Source organism: Chiloscyllium punctatum, chromosome 32 (assembly GCF_047496795.1).
Source record: "Chiloscyllium punctatum isolate Juve2018m chromosome 32, sChiPun1.3, whole genome shotgun sequence".
Lineage (NCBI taxonomy): Eukaryota > Metazoa > Chordata > Chondrichthyes > Orectolobiformes > Hemiscylliidae > Chiloscyllium > Chiloscyllium punctatum.
Window position 1 is genome coordinate 11,074,400 of NC_092770.1, and position 15,961 is coordinate 11,090,360.

Sequence of the window (15,961 nt, forward strand, 5' to 3'; positions counted from 1 at the left end):
TCAGAGTGGACTGTATGTTTAAGGCTACTTAGGATTATTAAGATTAGGTAGTCAGATTTTGCGGTCTTAAAAGCTGGGATAATAATTAAAAATTTAAACTGTTGAGGTACTGGGAATAAATGTTGGTGTACAAAAATAAGTGTGAGGTGTTTGTGTGAAAGGATATAGACATAAGGGTTTGGAATAAGCTTTCAGGACTATGGAAATGGGAATCAGTCCAGGAAGGCCTTGGCACAAGCAATTCTGAAAGTGACAAAAATGTGAATGAGGATTTCACTGATCAGAGTTGATGGTACACAGCAGGTTGGATCTGAGACTCAGTTCAAGGTGGAATATAATGCCAAGGCCATGAAAAGTCTGACACAAAGTTTGGGAACATCAAATAGAGAAGTGGCAAGTACATATAGTACATTGCATTAAGCGAATTCCAATGTTTTGGCCTTCCCATGTTTAATGAAAGGACCTTAAGTTTCATGTAAGATAGATATTTCTTCAGGCAGCTTGACACCATGCACTCAATATAGGGATCAGCTGAGGTACTGGAGAAGTAGGGCTACATATAACTACACAAGCTTGGAAGCTGAACTAATACTGACTCATGATATGTTAAATCACAACAAGTAGACAAGGAGGAGAAAGAAGCTAAAGATGAATCCTTGAAGAGCTCCAGTGATAACACTGTAGGGTGGCAACATACGCTATAGTTAGAGGTGGTTTTGGTTGTGAATGGATAAGTAAGAGTTGAACCAAACCATCGAGCTTGAAACAAGAGTGAAGTGCTGAAGGAGAATGGCATATTTATCAATGTTAAAAACTGCAAAGAATGGAGCTCTGCAGGGATTATGCACTTGGCAAAGTTCCTTCTCACCCACAGAGCAATGTGGAAGTTCCTGTGCAAGCTAAGCACTAGTCATTCCCTTTAATGTTACAGTGAGGTCACACAAAAATAATTAATTACTGTCCCACAGCAATATAAAAAGGTATTATTGATTGCAATCATAGATGATAATACTTGTAATTTTGGCTCAGATTATTATAATGCTATGGGAGGACTAAAATTTTATTCAAGAGCTTTCTGTAGAATATAGAACATAGAGCAGCATGGCAGTGGAACAGGCCCTTGGGCCCACCATGTCAGGGCACCAAAATGCCATTCTAAACTAGTTTCTTCCACGTGCATTTGTCGCATATCTCTCTATTCCCTATCTGTTCATGTGTTTGCATAATTCCTTCTATATATTGCAATAATGCTTAGAAATATACAGAAGTTACAAGATCTAGCAGCTCTCAATGGCATGATTCAAGGGATCATTGTGAGCAATCATCAAGTTAGCCATCAACAACTAACCCATTCCTATTGAAGAGTCATCCTTGGGTGATAGTACAGTTTTACAGGAAGTTATGAAAAAGATTCTCACCAGTTTATACATTACACCTTTCTATTCCAGTTTACACCGTTGGAAATACAGACCATTACATTTAAGTCACATTGAAAATGGAGAAGTACAATATTCTGTTGGCACTTAAGTGCATGGATTAATATTGTAGAATAGAAATCTTTTGTTTTCTTTTCTTATTCACCACCCACCAACTGCTATGAAAAAGTCTTGCACACTTCAGGATGACATTTTTGCTTTCAATAAAACATATATAATTTGTGACAAGTTTTGCTTAGGATTTGTGATTGAAATGAGAAACGAGGGATCTTGGGGTGTTTTTAATGTTCTTTGTGCTGATGGTTGTAGTGTTTTTCCTATGGAGTATGACAGATAGTGCTGTAACTGTAATCTTTACATAGAAAATCTGTTAAACAGAACTAAATTATGGCACGTATAAGTTTTCCAGGCAGACTTCCAAATGCCTAACTTTGCAAAAATACAGTTAATCACAGTGAAAAATACTGGAATAAGAAAAACATGGGGTTGAATTATATTAAAAAAATGAAAGTGTCATAAATTCATAGCCCCTGAAGTACCTTACCTCTTCCTTTTGTACCCCCTCCCCTCCTGTGCTGCTTTCAACTATGGGTTACAAATCATGATCCGTTGATTAGGAGAGTAAGTCATGACAAGGAAGAATGATCTATTCTTGCAAACACACTTTTAAGCAAATTTACAGCTGTGGTCTGCTATTATGAACTTTCTTTTTGGCAGCACACAATTGTTATTCATTGTTTTTTGCACGTAACAACCTCAGTTACAGTTTTCAGAGAGGATCTTTGAAAATTACAGTGGTCAGAGGACAAAAACATAAAATTTTCAATGCACGAATGAGACATTCTTCTCAAATAAATGAACAACTTTCATTACAGTTTACTTGTGTCTGGTGAATTGTAAGAAATTGGATAGAACAATTCTCTTTTTATTAAGTCAGCTTGACTGGCTTTAAAAATAACATTTTAACTTAATTTTGCAAAAATTAGAAGTTAGAACATTTTGGGTAAACTATTTGAGTCTTTTACAATGTATTAAGCTTTAATAATAGCACATTCAATGGATAATATTCATATAATTCCAGTCAGACTTAATGACTGTTGTAGAAATTATACGATTTTGCTTTAACCCGATGAACCAAACTCTGCTATTGTTATATCATCCACCCACAACAACGCTTTCCCTTCTTGAGTGAGCTGTTTTGTGTATTTTAAAGTATTCAAAACCATCAATAGATTTGCAGATACATAAGACAAGAACTTATTCCGTGTTCACATAACAACAGAAACTTGTGGTTGTGCATCACCCTTAAAGTAATAAAACTTGAAAATGTGTTTCACAGTAATGTTGTAAAGCAATAGTTAACAATAAGGTGTTAATTAGGAGAGATGACCAAAAACCTGGCCAGAGACTGTAGGTTTTACAGACCATTAAAGGAGGAAATATAGCTGAAGAATTTTAGGGAGAGAATTTTGGAGCTTAGAGCCTAGGCAGCTGAAGGCACAGTCATCAGTCATGGAGCAATTAAAACGGGGGATACTTCAAGAAGCCAACATTCAGAGAGCACAGATATAATAGAGGATTGTGGGACTGGAGGAGATTACAGAGATAAGGAGGGGCAAGGTTATGAAAGGATTAAAGACTTTTAAAACAGACTAGAAATGCTCATTAAATTTTACAGTAGAGGTGCTGTTTGACCAGAAGCCAATGCAGGTCAACAAGCACAGGCGTAATTGGAACTTGCAGTGAGTAGGAACACAGTCAGCAACGTTTTGGATAACCTCAACCTTATGGTAGTTAAATTGTCAGAGACTTTCCAACAGTCTGAGGAGGGGAAACTAACTGCTTTATTTTTAACCCCCTTTTGGTTCATCACATTAATTTTTTTTCTAACACACAGCTTCCACACTTCAATCAAAAAACATAGCTTGCTAAAAATGAAGGAGCCCATTTGCTGGTTTTCTTGAGGAAAGGAATGAAGAAAAAATAATAAAATACGATATCGACCACATCAAGCAAACACGTTTAAAACAGCTGTTGAAGTACAGTGCAATGCATATTCAGGAGTCTAGCTCCATTGTCTTTCAAAGTTTGCTAAATGACAAGTGATCTTTTTATTGTCACTTTAAGTGAAATGATCATAAATGTTTGACTTAAATAGGACATCAGAATCCTTACTCATCTCCTTGGTTTTGATGTCTTTAGATAGAAATGTTAATTTCAGTGCAGACTTCTTTGCTTATTCCATATGGAAATTTGATTTAATCTATGGCCAGGTGATCACTGCAGCCACCTGGGTCCATGTTTCTTCTTTTAAAAATTCTATTTAGTCCAGGAAGGGTCTCCAGAATAACAATCAGCTTTTGGAAGTTTACCAGAAATTTTACCAGAAATTGGCTAAGTGTCATTTTGGTGAATTTCAAGGAGGGTTTCTCTCCATAAGCCCTAGTGAGATTTCTTATGCATTTTTTGGAAACTTGCCACATTATCTTTACACCATGTCTCTGCAGTACTCCATCTGTCCAAGTCGCTTTTCACCATAGATAGAATATAATTCATCGTGGGAGGGGAACAAAATGGAAATGCTTCTGAGGGCACACAGTTGTCAGGCTGACTCTTCATTGCAATTACAGATGCACATTGGTAAATGTATTGTAATTTAAGAACAAAGCTATACAGTTTGCTCAATCTCCATGAAGGCCTTTATCACATCACCAAGTTACCTTTTACTTACACGTGCATAGTAAAAGACACTGATCCAGCTAGCTCAAAGCCAGCTCCTAGAGTGACCAGAACCTCTGACAACCCTATTTATATCTATCAGCCAGGGCTCCCAGATTAACCAGGTTAACAGCCCTAGTCAGGAAACTCATATTCACCTGGCTGACTCACTCCAAACATTACGCATAGTGTCATTCCATCTCAAAAATATTTTTCAGGGAATGCAGTTTTTCCCCAATGCCCAGTGCAGCCAAACATCTTCTCATTGCTCAATGTGGGATCATCACAAACTGGAAATCCTCCAAATGATTTATACCTCTCACTTTTATTCAGCAACAGCAGAAGCAAAGGACAAAATAACAATTGCATTTGCTTCTGAGAACAGACAGAAACTGTTTGCCTTTAAAGTAATGTAATGTACTGCAACATAACACCCCGTTTAGGAAGGGAGAAAGGCAGAAGACAGGAAATTATATGCCAGTTAGCTTGACCTCGGTCATTGGTAAGATTTCAGAACCCAATATTAGGAATGAGATTGTTGTATAGTTGGAAGATCATGGTAAAGTAAGGCTGAGTCAGCATGGTTTGTCAAGAGGAGATCACACCTGACAAATCTGTTAGAATTTTTTGAGGAGGTAACAAGCAAGTTAGACAAAGGAGAGTCAGCGAACATGATTTATTTGCATTTTCAGAAGGCCTTTGACATTGTGTCATACAAGATGCTGATAAATAAGATAAGCATCCATGATGTTATGGACAAGGTTTCTGGCAAGGATAGAGGGTTGGCTGACTGGCAGATGGCAAACAGTACGAGTAAAGGGGTCTTATCCAGGAAGGCAGTTGTGACTAAATTGTGACTAGTTGAATTCCACACTGGTGACCACAACTATTCACATTAACATTAACGATCAAAGGAATTGAGGACATTGTTGCTAAGTTTGCAATTGACATAAAGATAGTTGGAGGGGCAGGCCATGCAAAGGAAGTAGGGAGGTTGCAGAAGGACTTGGACATGCTAGACGAATGGGCAAATGGACTACAATGTGGGAAACTGTGAGGTTACACATTTGGTAGGAAGAATAGAGGTGTAGACTATTTTCTAAATGGGAAAGGCTTCAGAAATCTGAAGCACAAAGGTCCTAGTTCAGGAATCTGTTAAGGTTAACATGCAATTTTGTTTGGCAGTGAGTAAAGCAAAATGAAGTATTGACATTCATTTCAACAGAGCTAGAATACAAGAGCAGAAATACACTGCTGAGGCTATATATGGCTCTGTAAAAACAATGACTGCAGATGCTGGAAACCAGATTCTGGATTAGTGGTGTTGCAAGAGCACAGCAGTTCAGGCAGCATCCAAGTAGCTTCAAAATCGACGTTTCAGATGAAGGGCTTTTGCCCGAAACGTCGATTTCGAAGCTATATATGGCTCTGGTCAATCTGCACTCGGAATATTGTGAGCAGTTTTGGGCTCTGTGTCTAAGGAAGGATGTGCTAGCACTGGAGTCAGTCCAGAAGGTTGACAAGAATGATCCCTGGGGTGAAAGGCTTGTCATATGAGGAGCAATTTAGGATTCTAGGCCTGTACTTGAAGGTGTTTAGAAGGATGAGGGGGGGAAATCTCATTGAAATTTACAAAATACTGAGAGACTTGGCTAGATGGATGTGGAGAGGATGTTTCCACTATTGGGAGAAACTAGGACCCAAGAGCACAGCCTCAGAGTGAAGGGGCAAATTTTTATAACTGAAACAAGGAGGAATTTCTTCAGTTAGAAGGTGGTTAAACTGTGGAACTCATTGTGTAGACTGAAAAAAGAGATAGATAATTTTTGATTGTTAAGGGGATCAAGGGTTCCAGGGAGAACTAGGAGAATTGAGTTGACAAACATATCAGTCATGACTGAATAGTGGAATTGAATCTTGAGAGAGAAATTGTGTGAGCGTGAGTGAGTGTGCGTGTGTGTGTGTTCACCTTCATTGACTGATTTTGTTTCATACTAAATCATTAATTAAGTTAGATTAGATTACTTACGGTGTGGAAACAGGCCCTTCGGCCCAACAAGTCCACACCGATCTGCCAAAGCGCAACCCACCCAGACCCATTCCCCTACATTTACCCCTTCACCTAACACTATAGGCAATTTAGCATGGCCAATTCACCTAACCTGCACATTTTTGGATTGTGGGAGGAAACTGGAGCACCCAGAGGAAACCCATGCAGACACGGGGAGAAGGTGCAAACTCCACACAGAGAGTCGCCTGACGTGGGAATTGAATCCGGGTCTCTGGCGCTGTGAGGCAGCAGTGCTAACCACTGTGCCACTGTGCTGCCCACTGCCACCATGCCGCCCACTGCCACTGTGCCTCCCACATTTAATAATCTTCAATTTCTAAAGAAATCTTATTGACATATCTTTTCATTCTTGATTTCATATAGAGAACATATGCCCAAATACCAATGTGGGCAATCGTAATGTATTTCAAAATTTATTTTGTGAGCTGTGGAGTAGTGAGACTAAAGTATGTTCCTCCTTCTAACTCAACTGTAACAGTACCATCAATATTTATCTTCTTATTTACATACTTGTTTGAGTGACAAGGGGACAAATCCCTCTTTTCTCTGTTACCCAGAGAACTTTATTGCTACTGGCACAAACTCTCTGATAAAGGCAAATTTAGTCTAGAATTTGAATTTGATATCCAAGTTAAGACATCAGCGCTTTAGTGTTGATTCTATTGTGATAAATACACTTGAAAACTGATGTTTAACTATATTTGTTTTTATTTCTGAACAATCAGACTTTTGCGCTTCAAAATTATAATTTTTTAACAACCCAAAGTATATATATATTACATACTGACTATCTCATTTTTAGAGACTGCATTGTTCTGTGCTGTTAGTATTCAGAGCAGTTAATTAATAGATTTGGCAATTTTGCATGATATAACAAGTTAAATATATTAAAATAAGTTGCATCAAGCTGCATAAGGAAGATTTCTGGTATGTTTATATGGGCCATATTTTGTCCCCATATTTGGGTAAGAAGAAGAAGCAGAAAGCTGGAAATTGCAGTGCAGCGTTCAGCCCATCAATCTTATTGACAGCTGGCTTGCTTTTAAAGTGCTCTTAAAGAGGGTGGGAATTTGATGGGACTATTCCAAACAAAGCACAAATAGGGGTGCTAGGTCACAGGTAGGACTCAGATACAATTATAATATTTTCCAAGAAGGAGCACCATCCTCAGAACTGCATTTGAATTGTTGAGCCAATGCTTGTTAACAAGGCTGCTTCACGCTTTTCGGACAAGCTCTGTGACATGGAATTTTGTGAACTTAGGAGAAGCATGAGTGTTCATCTCGATCAAACAAAAACTTTCTACCTACTACTAATCTCTCGATGTCCATCTTCCCCAGGATTATGTGCTTCCTCGAAGGTCCAACTTCCAGCTCAGTTCAGAGGAACAATCCAATTTTGCACTTATTTCTTACCCTGCCACTATATATTGGTGGACTGCCCATCACCAAATATTCAATGCTAATAGCTCATCAAAACTCTCCTAAGGGACTTGTCATGAAAATTAAATAAATTTTGCAAAAACTGACAAAATTGATTAAACAGTTCTCTCTAGGAGGAAGCATGAAAACAATTTTAAGCAATAACTGAAAGGAAAAGGTTCCATCAAGTTTTTGAGATGTTTTTAGCAATGTCTTGAGTTTTCCGCTTTCTTAACTGTTGATCAATATTGTTGAATCTTATGGCATGGTGGCTCAGTGGCTGGCACTGCTGACTCACAGCACCAGGGACACAGATTCAATTCCAGCCTTGGGGTGATTGTCTATGTAGAGTTTTCACATTCTCCCCGTGTCTCCTCTGGGTGCACTGGTTTCTTCCCACAGTTTAAAGATGTGCACATTAGGTAGATTAGCCATTGTGTCCAGTGATGTTTAAGATTAGATGGATTAGTTGTGAGACATGAAGGGATAGAGTAGTGGGGATGAGTCTGGGTGGGATACCCTTCAGAGAGTCAGTGTGGACATTTTGAGTCAAATGGCCTGTTTCCACACTGTAGGGATTGTATGATGTATTGGTAGACAGTCCCTTCCAATGCAATGGGATAGAAGCAGATGAAAATAATATCATTTGTGTCTCTAAAAAGACATAAGATGTCTTTAAAATTTGAAAAATGATGCCAAAGAATAATCCAAGGGCAGCACCCTATTCTCGTGAATAATAATTAATCTTTCATTTCAGCTTGCATTCATTGAGTATCATTGAAGGCAATGACATTGGAAACAGGACATACATTTTTTCACAATGACTATTCCAGGATTAATGCAGGAATTTATTTTATAAAACCACGTTGAAGGACAAACTCGCCACTACAGAATGGCAAAATGCTGCCAATGTCGGAAACAGAAACAGAGGAAACAATTTTATTTAGGAAGTTGTGATTTGTCCACACTAGGCTTGAGTTTTGATGGTTGAAGCAGGACAGAATGATTGAGAGAAGCAAGGCATTCCCCATTAGTTAATCTGGAGAAAATGAGAGGCAGAGTAAAAAGCTGTGAAAGTAAATCGCAGTTTCATTCACAATAAGAATTCAGGTAGGCAGAAAAAAATGATTGGACAATATTCAGAAAAATGTGGAAAAATATATGCAGAGCCCTGCAGTGATAATATTGTTGAAATATGAAGTAATAAGATAGATAGGAGCCAACCAGTGAAAAGGCATTATCTATCAGCTGCAATCCTTGTCTCATTTCCTCGACAAGGGTGCAAAAGAGGGTTTTAAAAATTACACATCAAGTTTGTATTAAAGTATTTGACAGAACTGGGTTTATTCAGAGTGAAGTGTTGAAATACAGCTGTAGCAGCTCATATTGCTGACATAAACATGGCGACAAGCCTTAACTACTAATGTCTTTTGTAATATTTTTTGGAGATGATGACGTGGTTGACTAAAAGTTGGCCATGTCTACAATGTTACAAATTGGAGAATAAAGAGCTGAGAGAAGATATTGTTCAAACCAGAATGTAGATACAGCATGAAATGGCTAATTTACTTGGACATCAAGTATACAGATGCACAAAAACTGGAAACAAATATAGAATTACCACATGTTTGGGTTAACCAGTGCTTTGCAATTCCAAGAACCCGAAGTTATGATGGTATTTAGTATCACTGTGGAATTATTACATTTTCTGTCTACAGTTTATCCCATTGTACATCGAGCATTGGTTTAAAAATAAAGGCACAGCTGGTGCATCTAACCAAAACTTCCATTTGCAGTTGTGGTTGAACTATATCAAGGTTTGCCAGACCTCAAAGTCCTCTATACTTCCATGAATAGTCCCAGCATCATGCCACTAGTAAAAACAACCCTGACTTATTTTCTCCTTGAGCCTTTCATATTCTTTCCCTGAAAACTGACATTTTCAAAGATGTTTCTGGGGTGGCACAGTGGCTCAGTGGTTAGCATTGCTGCCTCACAGCACTAGGGACCTTGGTTTGACTCCAATCTCTGGTAACCGTCTGTGTGGAGTTTGCACGTTCTCCCCTTGTCTACGTGGGTTTCCTCCGGGTGCTCCGGTTTCCTTCCACCATCCAAAGATGTGCAGGTTAGGTGAATTGGCCATGCTAAATTACCCATGGTGTGTGGGTTAGGTGCATTTTTGAGTGCGAGCAGCAGCTAAGGTAAGACTGTTTGTTTTAAAAGTACTTACCGGTAGCGGGCAGCGGTGTTTTGTTTTCACTCTCTCTTCACAGAAAGAGCGGGAGCAGTAGGGGGAAGTGACGACGACCAGAGAGGCAGCCGGGAAGGAAAGCAGTGAGTATAAATACTCACCCTTCGACGCTAACGGTCATTTTGAGTGCGAGTAGCAGCTAAGGTAAGACTGTTTGTTTTAAAAGTACTTACCGGTAGCGGGCAGCGGTGTTTTGTTTTCACTCTCTCTTCACAGAAAGAGCGGGAGCAGTAGGGGGAAGTGACGACGACCAGAGAGGCAGCCGAGACCCGGAAGCAGGTAGAGCGTAAGCTTACCTGGGTAGGTTTGTTTCCCCTTTAAAAGCGCGCAGCTGAAGAACCCGAGGCACTACGGAGGTAGTGCCTCCCACCCGTCCTCCTCCTCTAACCTAATAATAAGATCCGTTGTGGTAAGGAGGTAAGTGCCGAATTTTGCTTGTTGTATTCTTTAGACCCAGTTTTGTTTTAAAATAAAGGTTAGCTTTAGAGGGATGGCAGTGAAGGCAGTGCAATGTTCCTCCTGCAACATGTATGAGGTGAGGGATGCCATGGACGTCCCTGCTGATTACACTTGCAGGAAGTGCACCCATCTCCAGCTCCTCCAAGACCGTGTTAGGGAACTGGAGCTGGAGTTGGATGAACTTCGGATCATTCGGGAGGCAGAGGGGGTCATAGATCGGAGCTATAGGGAAGTAGTAACTCCAAAGATGGCAGATAGATGGGTGACAGTGAGGGGGACTGGGAGGAAGCAGCCAGTGCAGGGACCCCCTGTGGTCGTTCCCCTCAAGAACAAGTATACCGTTTTGGATACTTGTGGGGGGGGACGACTTACCAGGGGTAAGTAACGGGGCTCAGGCCTCTGGCACGGAGCCTGTCCCCGCTACTCAGAAGGGAAGGGTGGAGAAGAGCAGAGCAATAATAATTGGGGACTCGATAGTTCGGGGCACAGATAGGCGGTTTTGTGGGAACGAGAGAGACTCACGTTTGGTATGTTGCCTCCCAGGTGCAAGGGTACGTGATGTCTCTGATCGTGTTTTCCGGGTCCTTAAGGGGGAGGGGGAGCAGCCTGAAGTCGTGGTCCATATTGGCACCAATGACATAGGTAGGAGGAGTGCTGAGGATGTTAGACAGGCTTTTAGGGAGCTAGGTTGGAAGCTCAGAGTTAGAACGAACAGAGTTGTTGTCTCTGGTTTGTTACCCGTGCCACGTGATAGAGAGTCGAGGAATAGGGAGAGAGAAGAGTTAAGTGCGTGGCTACAGGGATGGTGCAGGAGGGAGGGATTTCGGTACTTGGATAACTGGGGTTCTTTCTGGGGAAGGTGGGACCTCTATAGACAGGATGGTCTGCACCTGAACCTGAGGGGCACCAGTATCCTTGGGGGGAGGTTTGCTAGTGCTCTTGGGGGGGGTTTAAACTAACTCTGCAGGGGCATGGGAACCCAGACTGTAGCTTTAGGGTGCAGGACCTGGAGTGTAGGGAGGTTAGGAATATGGCATCAATCTTAAAGGATGGTGCCTGTAAACAGAAGAGTGGCTTGAAGTGTGTATACTTTAATGCCAGAAGTATACGAAATAAGGTAGGTGAACTTGCAGCGTGGGTTGGTACCTGGGACTTCGATGTTGTGGCTATTACGGAGACATGGCTAGATCAGGGACAGGATTGGCTGTTGCAGGTTCCAGGGTTTGAATGTTTTAGTAGGGTCAGAGGTGGGGGTAAAAGAGGGGGGGGGTGTGGCTTTGCTTGTCAAAAATAGTATTACAGCGGTGGAAAGGAAGATGGATGAAGATTTGCCATCTGAGGTAGTTTGGGTTCAGGTTAGGAATAGGAGAGGTGAGGTCACCCTGTTAGGAGTCTTTTACAGGCCTCCTAATAGTCCTAGAATTGTTGAAGAAAGGATTGCGAAGATGATTCAGGAGAAGAGTGACAGTAATAGGGTGATTGTTATGGGAGACTTTAACTTTCCTGATATTGATTGGGAAAGCTATATCTCAAGTTCATTAGATGGGTCAGTGTTTGTGCAATGTGTGCAGGAGAGTTTCCTGACACAATATGTAGATAAGCCAACAAGAGGTGAGGCCATACTGGATTTGGTTCTGGGTAACGAACCAGGCCAGGTATTAGAACTAGAGGTAGGTGAGCACTTTGGGGACAGTGACCACAATTCGGTGATTTTTAGTCTAGTGATGGAGAGGGATAAGTGTGTACTACAGGGCAAGAGTTATAGCTGGGGGCAGGGAAATTATGATGCGTTGAGGCATGACTTCGGATGTGTGGATTGGAAAAGTAGATTCCAAGGCAAGAGCGTAATTGATATGTGGAACTTGTTCAAGGAGCAACTATTGAGTGTCCTTGATAAGTACGTACCTATCAGGCAGGGAGGAAAGGGTCGTGTGAGGGAGCCGTGGTTTAATAAGGAGTTGGAATCCCTTGTTAAATGGAAGAGGGCGGCCTTTGTAAAGATGAGGCGTGAAGGTTCAATAGGGGCGATTGAGAGTTATAAGGTAGCCCGGAAGGACCTGAAGAGAGAGCTAAGAGCAGCAAGGAGGGGACATGAAAGGTCCTTAGTTGGTAGGATTAGGGAAAACCCTAAGGCTTTCTATAGGTATGTTAGGAATAAAAGAATGACTAGGGAAGGAATAGGTCCAATCAAGGATAGTAATGGGAAGTTGCGTGTGGAGGCTGAAGAGATTGGGGAGGCGCTGAATGAATACTTTCGTCAGTATTCACTCAGGAACAGGACATTGTTGTCGATATGAATACTGAGGCATGAATAAGTAGAATGGATGGCTTTGAGATATGTAGAGAAGAGGTGTTGGAAATTCTGGCAAGGGTAAAAATAGATAAGTCCCCTGGGCCTGATGGCATTTATCCTAGGATTCTCTGGGAAGCAAGGGAGGAGATTGCAGAGCCATTGGCCTTGATTTTTGTGTCCTCTTTGTCGACAGGAGTAGTGCCAGAGGACTGGAGGCTAGCAAACGTGGTTCCCTTGTTCAAGAAGGGGAGTAGGGATAATCCTAGTAACTATAGGCCAGTGAGTCTCACTTCTGTTGTGGGCAAAGTCTTAGAGAGAATTGTAAGGGATAGGATTTATGCACATCTGGATAAGAATGATGTGATCAAGGATAGTCAGCATGGTTTTGTGAAGGGCAGGTCGTGCCTCACAAACCTTATTGAATTCTTTGAGAAGGTGACGAAGGAGGTAGATGAGGGGAAAGCGGTAGATGTGGTATATATGGATTTTAGTAAGGCGTTTGATAAGGTCCCCCATGGTAGGCTACTGCAGAAAATACAGAGATATGGCATTGAGGGTGAGTTGGAGGTTTGGATTAGGAATTGGCTCTCTAGAAGAAGACAGAGGCTAGTAGTTGATGGCAAAGGGTCATCTTGGAGTGCCGTCACTAGCGGTGTTCCGCAAGGATCTGTTTTGGGACCATTGCTGTTTGTCATTTTTATAAATGACCTGGAGGAAGGGTTAGAAGGTTGGGTGAGCAAGTTTGCGGATGATACGAAAGTCGGAGGAGTTGTAGACAGTGAGGAAGGATATGGCAGGTTACAGCGGGATATAGAGAAGCTGCAGAGCTGGGCAGAAAGGTGGCAAATGGAGTTCAATGTAGCTAAGTGTGAAGTGATTCACTTTGGTAAGAGTAATAAAAAGATGGATTACTGGGCTAATGGTAGACTACTTGGTAGTGTGGAAGAGCAGAGGGATCTTGGTGTCCATGTACACAGATCTCTGAAAGTTGCCACCCAGGTAAATAGTGCAGTGAAGAAGGCATACGGCGTACTGGCTTTTATTGGTAGAGGAATTGAGTTCCGGAGTCCTGAGGTCATGCTGCAGTTGTATAAGACTCTGGTGCGGCCGCATCTGGAATATTGTGTGCAGTTTTGGTCGCCATACTATAGGAAGGATGTGGAGGCACTGGAACGGGTGCAGAGGAAGTTTACCAGGATGTTGCCTGGTATGGTAGGAAGATCCTATGAGGAAAGGCTGAGGCACTTGGGGTTGTTTTCTTTGGAGAAAAGAAGGTTTAGGGGTGATTTGATAGAGGTGTACAAGATGATTAGGGGGTTAGATAGGGTTGACAGTGAGAACCTTTTTCCACGTACGGAGTCAGCTATTACAAGGGGGCATACCTTTAAATTAAGGGGGGGTAGATATAGGACTGATGTTAGGGGTAGGTTCTTCACTCAGCGAGTCGTAAGTTCATGGAATGCCCTGCCAGTAGCAGTAGTGGACTCTCCCTCTTTATGGGTATTTAAGCGGGCATTGGATAGGTATATGGAGGATAGTGGGTTAGTGTAGGTTAGGTGGGCTTTGATCGGCGCAACATCGAGGGCCGAAGGGCCTGTACTGCGCTGTATTCTTCTATGTTCTATGTTCTATGTTCTATGTTCTATTAGTCAGGGGAAATGTAAAGTAATAGGGTAGACGAGGGGAATGGGTTAGGGTGGGTTGCTCTTCGGAGAGTCGGTGTGGACCTGTTGGGCCAAATGGCCTGTTTCCACACTGTAGAGATTCTATGATTCTATAGTATGATATTGAGGTAGTATTAGCTCTTACATGGCCCAATGAAGAGGAATGCTCAATAGTATTTGCATCCAGGACTTTGGTAATGCAGAGCATAAATATGCCCAGATGGAGAAGGGAGGTCTGACGGTCTATTTGGAGTCAGGAAGTTCCACAAATACCTTTACAGATGTAAATTTGTTTGGTGAATTGGTCATGCTAAATCGCCCATAGTGCTCAGCGATGGGTAGGTTAAATGCATTGGTCAGGGGTAAATGTAGAGTAATGGGGAATGTGCTTGGGTGGGATACTCTTCAGAGGGTCAATATGGACTAGTTGGTCCGAAGGCATGTTTCCATACTGTAGGGATTCTATTCTATTAAAACATGAAGGCCTTCCATTTAGCTGCTTCCCCAGCACCACTTCCCCTTGTCCAACAGGGATATCCAGTCCTCTCTCTAAACCATGTATTCCTATCTCACATGCATTTTCCTCTTCCATACTTTCTTCAAGCTCATGTCATCCATGAGATCCACTTTCTGGTCTGGTGAATCCATTCCCATTAAATTCTCACCACTCAACATCTCTCCTGGTATCCCAAACATTAGTCAACATTGTATTCTCTCACTTTCAAAACTGCTGTAATTGTATTTAACTTCCATTTGTCAACATCTCTGTCCTTGATATTATCATCAGATTTGCTTTCCTCATCACAGTCCTTAATACTTTGTGGCCTTCCAAATCCTGATTCATCTCATCTCCTTGAATCTGTCCAGTTAGGTTTCTGTAAATTCGTATAGCACCAAATGGTTCAAAACAAAGGGCACATAAAATATTTTGACTGTTGGCAGGCATATGTATCTTGAAATCACTGTAGTTTTCTTTTGACATTAGAAGCCAATGTTCTTTTGCTGTTGTTGAACTTAGTGAAACTAGCTTTGTTTGGCTCCACTTGTTCCAATTCCCTTTTAATCACTCCATCCAACAATGGCTTTCCTTTCTGTCCTTGGACGACTGGAGTTTCCTGTGGATCTGTATCTGTGTTTCACCTTTTGTCACTTACTTACTTTCTTCTTAGATTAGAAGTAGGGGTGTGGTGCAACTTGGAAATAAAGCTGCTTCCTAAATCACACCTCCTTTGGTCCAACATGGTTATCGCATAGAACCAGGCTTTTCAACCCAATGGACCCAGGGCACTTTGCAGGAACTTAATGAAGCAAAGTTCAGCACTGAGCCATGTACAGGAAAATCAGTAAAATTTGCAGGTGACATACACTAGTCCAACTCATATTTTATACTTTAAAATGATGTTCCAGTTTGACCAGTGCATTTATTCTCAAGTATTACTGTATTTTTATCGCTTGCTCCCAAAACAAAAATGTTGCTTTCTATATCTACTACCCCATTTTACCAACACTTTCACTAACTATTATCTCTCCCATTTTGAATTGCCTATCCCACTCAGGCAAACTTCAAAACAAATTTGAAACAGAAAGAAAGTTCTTAATGCACACCTTCTCTTTATCTCTATCTCTTGATCTGACTATGTTAACTGAA